This window comes from Tamandua tetradactyla, unplaced genomic scaffold (assembly GCF_023851605.1).
Source record: "Tamandua tetradactyla isolate mTamTet1 unplaced genomic scaffold, mTamTet1.pri scaffold_200_ctg1, whole genome shotgun sequence".
Taxonomy (NCBI): Eukaryota; Metazoa; Chordata; class Mammalia; order Pilosa; family Myrmecophagidae; genus Tamandua; species Tamandua tetradactyla.
In genome coordinates this window covers 24,274-32,898 of record NW_027518310.1, presented here as the reverse complement: position 1 = coordinate 32,898, position 8,625 = coordinate 24,274, and the positions used below count along the sequence as shown (strand labels likewise).

Below are 8,625 nucleotides of genomic sequence, written 5' to 3'. Positions count from 1 at the left end.
TAGATTAACAATCCTTTTATACATGTGTGTCTTTGGATACATGGGAAATTATCACCACCTTGTTTGAAATGAGAGACACAATGTTCTGAAGACAACAGCAATCTGCTTACTTCAAAATCTGTATTCTTAATATCATTTCCCTAAAAATCATTAATTTGAGCTTAGAATATATATATATATATATATATATGTTCTCTAACCCCTGGATATTGTGACTTCTTTATGATCAAATATTTAATGCCTCTTAACTATTTGGAATCATGGACCTCTTTAAAAACTGTATAAATGCAAAAGTTCTCCCACAAAAAATGCACATCTGTATAAACACACAAAATTGTAGAAGGTTCGCAAATGCCCAAAATCTTCCCATGGAATCTTGATTATGATCCTTAGGTAAAAAATTCCACAAGTAGCAAATGCCTATTTTTTCTATGTTAAGTAATAAATATATCAAATTTAGCATGTATAAAACTGAATTCTGACCATTCACTTCCAAAAATTAATCTATCTGCTCAATTCCCAGATCAGTTAATAAAATTCTACCCTTTCAATTTCTGAACACCAAAATTTGGCATAATCCTACTTTTTCCCTTCCTACCAGCTCCTCAGTTTCCCAGGAAATCAGGGTATAATTATTTTCATGGCATCTCCTAACTCTGACCACTTCTCACCCTTCCTCTGCTACCAACTGGTTCTAAACATCATTAATTTTAACAAGGGTATTGCAATAATTTTCTAGCTGGTCTATACCCTTGTCCCCCTACTGTCTATAGCCTGTGGTCCTTAGGAAAAGTCAGGTCATTTCACTCCTGTACTTAAAACCCTATAGGAAGGCAACGATGGCTCAGTGGCAGAGTTCTCACCTGCCATGCCAGAGACCCAGCTCGATTCCCGGTGTCTGCCTATGTAATAAAAACAAACAAACAAACAAAACCCTGTAGGAATACTGGAGACCAAAGTTCGATTGCTGGTTCTTGCCCATGCAGAACAAAACAAAACAAGACAAAAAAAAAAAACCCTATAGGAGCTCTGTTTGAAAATGCAGGACCCATAAAATTCTCAGTCCTGAGTGGTTCCTCACTCCTAAGGAATCAAGTAAGGCTCTGCATCCCTGCCTGGCCTCTTCTGAGAAAGCCAAAGATATAATAGGTCTTGCACATTGCAAATCAATTGGAGGGAAGTGACCATTAAAAATGAAGGCTTGTCAGACCATTAGCAAGGAAGCTTAGAAGTTCAAAAGGGTTTTCCATAGAATCAGCACCTTGTGGGGGTTTCTCTACTACCTTTTCATGTGATAGAAAGAAAAAAGTGAACTCTTATGAAGAAGTGGACCAAGTTAAATACTTTGATTTAGTACAATCTATAGTGTCCTCAAGAGGTCATACTCAGACCCCAGAATCACTTTTTAAGGAAAATGCTTTACTCTATGGGCCTGTGAGTAAGTGTAAGCCCCCAAAGCCAGAAGCTCAAGCTAGGGTTCCATGGAACTGGCTTCCTCTCTTCAATCCAGAGAGATGTGTAAAATCAAAGACAAGTGACCCTTCAATTCCTTTGAAAATCCCTTTGTAAAGAATGTGGTAGCCAGTTTGACCTGGGTCCTTCAAAAGACCGTGGCCTGACAATGGATCTCTTATGTGAAGAGCTGGAAGCAGTGGATGATTCTGGAACTGGGAGAAGATGGCTTTGCAGATTATATTTCAGACACATTTTTACAAGGGAAACAGTTCCATGAAGCTTTGTAAAGCATGCCTTCACCCAGGGGAATTGAAAAGAGAGAGAAAAAAACCTTTGTAAATCTGGCTACATTAAAAGTGTCCAGCATATTCTGAAAGATATCAGTGGAGTGTGAGCTCTTGAAGGTGCTATCCAGCATGAGACCCTAAAGTATGCAGGTCTGCTGGACTGTGTGGCTGAGTATCAAGGCAAGCTGTGTGTGATCGATTGGAAGACATCAGAAAAACCAAAGCTTTCTATCCGAAGTACATTTGACAACCCACTGCAAGTTGTAGCATATGTTGGTGCCATAAACCATGATGCAACTACAACTTTCAGATTCAGTGTGCCTTAATTGTGGTGGCCTATGAAGACAGATTTCCTGCCCACCAACATTTCATGGACCCAGATCTCTGTTCTCAATGCTGACCCAAGTGGCTTCTGTTTCTAGAAGAATATATAGAGAAGGAAAAGAACCAGACTATTCAGAAACCAGAGTAGGAGGCAGGAGGCTGTTTGGGAAGATACATTGCTTATTACTGTGAGCTAAAAATGGAGGTGCCTCAGAATCTGAAAGCTTCATTAACGCAAGTGGAAGTCTTACTTTGTTGAAATGCATCACAAGCATAAAGACTGAAAAGCCAGAAAAATTTAGATTTAAAGAGCTGGACTTCAAGCACATAAAATACCAAGTATTCTCCTTCCAGCTATTTTGTCCCTGTGAAGAGGGCAGGCAAGATTGACCCAGCCCTGGTGAGTCCTGACTCTCTTTCAGATTCTTCTGTGTCCTGGTCATATGCCCAGTCTTGAAATTAGAGATTCAAAGGCAGGATGGCATGATGTTCCAAGCACATGAAAGTTCATGTTTCTCTTTTCCCTGGGTGTACACCATGATGGAAGGGGGCTACACTCAACCTTAGAGCATGCATAGAAGGAGAATCTACATTAGCCAACTACTGCTTACTATGGCCAATTCAGTCTACTTGGAATTTTTCTTTTTATATTGGGACTTTGTAAATATTTCATTTGGTGAAAAGGCTTCAATTTGAAATTTTTGTAAAATAAAGAAGTGATTACTTAGCATCAAGCAAACATTGTTGTCTAAGAAGTTGGAGCATATTCACTATGTTGTTAGCAATATCCCTTGACATTCCACCAAACCGCCTCCAGAAAAGGCAAGACCCCAGTGGAAGAATCATAATTATTGGCATTTTAGTAGTTATATGCCAGTTTGAGTTGATGGATCCCATACATAGAAGAAAATCTATTGTTTTTGGAATTTTTCAGCTATGGGGAACAATAATAAAACCTACTGGCTTTTTGGGTGGGTCACGGTGGCTCAGCAAGCAGACTTCTTGGCTGCCATGCTGGAGACCCGGGTTTGATTCCCGGTGTCTGCCCATGAAAAAAAAAAAAAAAGCTTGCTTTTTTTCCAGTGTGTTTGGTAATAATTATTATTACTTTGGGTTAAGGAAACATAAATGAATGCCCACTGTAGTCCTGGGGGAATGCGAGAGGTTCCCCTGAGGGTCAGTTAGCATTTAAATTGGCTGCCTTGAAATAGTAGACTGCTACCATTGCTTTTTTCATTTTCTTGGCCATTACTTATGAGAAATAAAATACAAGATAAGAGTAAAAACAAAACAAAACAAACAAAGGAAAAAATCCTATTGGAGGGTGCATGGGTGGTTCAGTGGTAGAAACTCATCTTCCATGTGGGAGACCTGGGTTCAATTCTCAGACCACACACCTAAGAAAACAAGCAACAACCCTATAGGAGCTTCCATTTTATCCTAAAGTCACAGTACATACAGCACCCTATAGCTCCTTCATTACTTGGCCCTCTATTAACAAGCAACCTCATATCTAACACTTGTTCCCACATTTGCTTTGCTGACTTTCTCACCGTTTCCCATAAATTCTTACCATGTCCCAACATTAAACATTCTAAATTGTCTGTACCCTATTCAGAGAACAGCATTTCACTCAATAATGTGTGGCTCACACTCATCAACATTAAACCCCTTTCAATTGTCAATTTTTCAACAAGATCCCTCTCAATGATGTATTTACATTTGCAGGCCCACCTTCACCAACATCCCCTATCCTTCTTACTCTGTTTGGACTTTGTTCTGTTTCCTCCACACCTATTGTCTTTTCTAACTCTTGTTTATCATGTTAACTGTCTTTTTATCAAATCAGTATGCAGCATAATCCATTCCTGTGGGTGTAAATTCATTGTAAGTAGGACCGTGTGATAGGGCTACTTCAGTTAAGATGTGATCCACCTCATTCAGGATGGGTCTCAATCTTATACTAGAGTCCTTTATAAAAGGAATGAATACAGAGAGAGAAAGACATGAAGAGAAAGCTGAAATAGAGCCCACACAAGAAGGAAGAGATTAGGAGATGCAGCCAAGTGCCTTGCCTTGTTGCAGAGAATCCAAAGAGCACCAGTAGCCGGTCTTCGGGAAGAAAGCTCACATGGATGATGACTTCATTTGGATATTTTCATGGCCTCAAAACAGCAAGCATATAAATTTCCATTGTTTAAGCCAACCCATTCCATCTTATGTGCTTTGAGCAGCTGTCATGGTCAGGTTCATGTGTCAACTTGGCCAAGTGGTGGTACCTGTTTCTGGATGGGCAAGTGCTGGCCTGTTTGTTGTGACGAGGACATTTCACAGGATTAAATCATGATCACGTCAGCTGCATCCACAGTTGATTCCATTCGTAATCAGCCAAGGGGAGTGTCTTCTGCAATGAGTAATGCTTAATCTGATCACTGGAAGCCTTTTAAGGAGGATTCAAAAGAGACAGGCTCTTTCTGTCTCAGCTGGTGAGCCTCTCCTGTGGAGTTCATCCAGACTCTCCATTGGAATCATCAGCTTCACAGCCTGCCCTGCGGATTTTGGACTCTGGGTTCCCACAGTTATGTGAGACACTTTTATAAATTTTATATTTATGAGTATTCCCTGTTGATTCTGCTTCTCTGGAGAACCCTAACTAATACAGCAGCCTAGGAAACTAAAGCAATCCTCAAGGGTAGAACAAATTTAGTTTGTTACTGTTGTATCTCTTGCATATTGAACAGTTCCTAATAACTATTTGACAGTCGTTAAAAAACTCATGGAGTAATAAATTGATGGTTATCTTTATATTTTGTATCTATTTATCCCAACGCACTTTACACTTCTAACATAGCTCAAAATATTCAAGAAATAATCTACATTTAAATGGACTTAATTGTTTCTGAATACCTTGTGGCTAATAAGAAGAAAGAGTAAACAAAAGAGAGATTAATTTCCAAGACCTCCAATCCATTTGAATTTGAAATAAATTGCAATTAATATGGAAATGTGAAATAAAAGACACTCAAAATATCAGAGCCAGTCATTGTAAGTCATTCCATATAGAATGATTTCTCAAGTTGTGTCTTCTCCCGTATCAGTATTATTTCTTTCACTGGGAGCAATCAAAATTCCCTATGCTAGTTTTCTTACTTCTATGGAAGTATTGAGTCTTTCCAGCACATGAATATCAGTATTAAGGGGTAAAAATATAATCAACTGATAGTCTAGACAGCACAGAATAAACCATTAGAGTAATAAACATGTCACATTATTTTGTCCCCTTGTTCTCCTCACTGTGTATGTGAATGTATGAATAAGGGCCCCAGACTGAAATTCCAGTTCTAGATGAGGTCCAGATGCGCCTTTGGATGGTGCCCTAATTTAGAAGGCAAAATATGAGTGACAGTGTAAGTGTGGTATGTGTGTATTTGGTACAGCAGTAGCCCCATTTTTAATTTCAGCTGAGGTCACAGACAGGATAAAATGTTAGCTACCTCCCAATCCCAGGTGTTCACCCTTGGGTTGAAAGGCAGGTTCTTGGAAAGCACATTTTCCTTTCTCTGGTGTTTGACCAGCCTTTGCTAGACACAATATATGTATTTCTATAGCAGCTCTGTGGGAATCATTCCACATACCACTCAGAAATACTTACCTCCATCTCCAAAGACCCAATTGAAATTCCCTAGTTCATCAGGATTTTGGTCTAATAAAAAGAAAAATTCAGGATACCAGGGGTCCGTAAATGATAGGTTCCCAATGAAGAAATATATGGGCATGTGGAGTAGTGATTCACACCCTATTATTAACACCTTATATGGATTTCTCATCCATATAAGAACTCTCTTTTATTTATACAATTAACCACCATCATTGTCCACTCAGTTTCACTAGCTTATACAGTCCCAGTTTTTAGCCTCTACCTCTCCTTCTGGTGACACACATGACTCTAACCTTCCTGTTTCAATCATACTCACACTTACAGTACTTACAGTATTGTGCTCACATCACACAATATTGTGTTATTCATTTTCAAACGTTTACAATGAAACTTATTGAGCAATCATTGACTGCCCAATTTATTTCCAATATCCATTTTCTAGTAGGCTACACCTCAAATTTATTCTCAGAGTTTGCTCATTATAGTTAATTAATTTTAGTGAGACCACAATATATTTGTCTTTTGTTTCTGGCTTATTTCCCTAGACATAATGTCCTCAAGATTGAGCCATGTGATTGCATGCATCATGACTTTATTCTACCTTATAACTGCATAATATTCTATTGTGCATATATATATATGTATTACAGTTTGTTTATCTGTTCATCAGTTGATGGACATGTAAGATGTTTCCATCTACTGGAAATTGTGAATAATGCCACTACACATATTGGTGTGAAGATGTCTGTTCGTGTCCTTGCTTTCAGTTCTTCTGAGTATACAGCTAGTAATGGGATTGCTGGATCATATGTTAATTCCTGAGGAATTGCCAAGCTGCCTTCCAGGGTGGTTGCACCACTGTATATTCCCACCAACAGTGAATAAGTGGGCTTATTTCCCCCATCCTCTCCAGCACTTCTAGTTTTCTGTGTGTGTGTGTTTTTAATGGCAATTCTAGTAGGTTTGAGATGATATTTCATTGTGATTTTGATTTGCATTTCCCTGATATCTAATGAAGTTGAGCTCTTTTCACAGGCTTTTGAGCCATTTGTATTTCCTCTTTGGAAGTGTCTATTCATGTCTTTTGCCCATTTTTTGTTGGGTTGTTTGTCTGTTTGTTGTTGAGTTCTAGGAGCCCTTTATACATTCTGGATATAAAACCCTTATTGGATAAGTGGTTACTGAATATTTTCTCTCATCGAACAGGCTGCCTTTTCACATTCTTGACAAAATTCTTTGATGCACAAACATGTTCAATTTTGAGGAGAGCCCATTTTTCTAGTCCTTCTTTCATTGCTTGCACTTTGGGTGTAAGATCATGGAAACCACCTCCTACTATAAGATCTTTAAGATATTTCCCTATATTTTCTTCTAAAAGTTTATGGTCTTAGCTCCAATGTTTATGTCTTTGAACCATTTTGACTTAATTTTTATATATGGTGGAGATAGGGGTCCTCTTTCATTCTTTTGGAATGGAGGTTCAGTTCTCCAAGCACTATTTCTTGAAGAGGCTGCTCTATCCCAGTTTTGTGGACTTGGCCACCTTGTCAAAAATCAATTGTCCATGGATGAAATGATCTATTTCTGAACTCTCAATTCAATTCCATTGGTCAGAACAGCTACCTTTATACCAGTGCCATGCTGTTTTGACCACTGTAATATGTAACATGCTTTAAAGTGTAGGAGTGTGAAACCTCCAACATCATTTTTCAACCCCATGATGAGTTTATCTATTTGGTATAATTGCCTTTCCAAATGCATTTGATTTTTGGTTTTTCTATTTCTGCAAATAGTTTGTAGGGATTTTAATTGGTATTGAATTGAATCTATAAATCATTTTGGGTAGAATTTACATTTTAACTATATTTTGTCTTCTAATTATAGACAGTAAATGCATGGATTTTTTTTTACCCATTCTGCAAGTCTATGACTTTTGATTGGGGAGTTTAATCCATTAACATTCTGTGTTACTACTGTAAAAGCAGTATTTTCTTCAACCATTTTGTCCTTTGGATTTTATATGTCATATCTTATTCTTTTACTTCTCTTTTTTACCCTTTTAGCTACCTTTACTAATATATCATTTCTCCACTCTCCTTCAAATCACTCTCACCCATCTTTTCCTATCAGCCTATAGTGCTCCCTTTAGTATTTCTTGTAGAGCAACACTTGTTCACAAACTCTCAGTGTCTGTTTATCTGTAAATATTTAAACTCACCCTAATTTTTTAAGGACAATTTTGCCAGATATAGAATTCTTGGTTGACAATTTTTTTCTCTTTAAATATCTTCAATATATCATACCTGCTCTCTTGCCTTCATGGTTTCTGCTGAGATATCTGCATTTAGTCTTATCAAGCCTCCCACTTATGTAATGGATCACTTTCCTCTTGCTGCTCTCAGAATTCTCTCTTTTTCTTTGGGATTTGACAATCTGACTAGTAAGTGTCATGGATAAGGTCTATTTGGATCTATTGTGTTTGAGGTACATTGTGCTTCTTGAAATGTAATTTGGTGTCTTTAATAGAAGTTGGTAAATTGTTGGTGCTTATTTCCTCAATTATTCTTTCTTCCCCTTTTCTTGTCTCTCCTACTTCTGAGACACTCTTCACATGTGTGTTTTATGTTGTTATTCAATTCCTTGAAACCCTGCACAACTTTTCCCATTCTATTCCTTATCTGTTCTTTTGTGTGTAAGATTCAATTCATTATTCTTTTCTTCTGCCTCTTCAAATTTGCTGTTGTATGTCTCCATTCTGTTTTTCATTTCTCCTATTGTGCCTTTTATTCCCATTAGTTCTGCCATTTGTTTTTGCAAATTTTTGGTCTCTTCTTTATGGGAACTCAGTGACTTCTTTATATCCTTCATTTCTCTTGACAATTGCTGAATTGATTGGATGAT

The 8,625-nt window shown here is 37.8% G+C and overlaps 1 pseudogene; it reads left to right on the top strand.

The window, feature by feature from the left end:
* The first annotated feature begins 382 nt into the window (after positions 1 to 382).
* LOC143673210 (mitochondrial genome maintenance exonuclease 1 pseudogene) lies at positions 383 to 2,214 on the top strand (annotated as a pseudogene).
* The last annotated feature ends 6,411 nt before the right edge of the window (positions 2,215 to 8,625 follow it).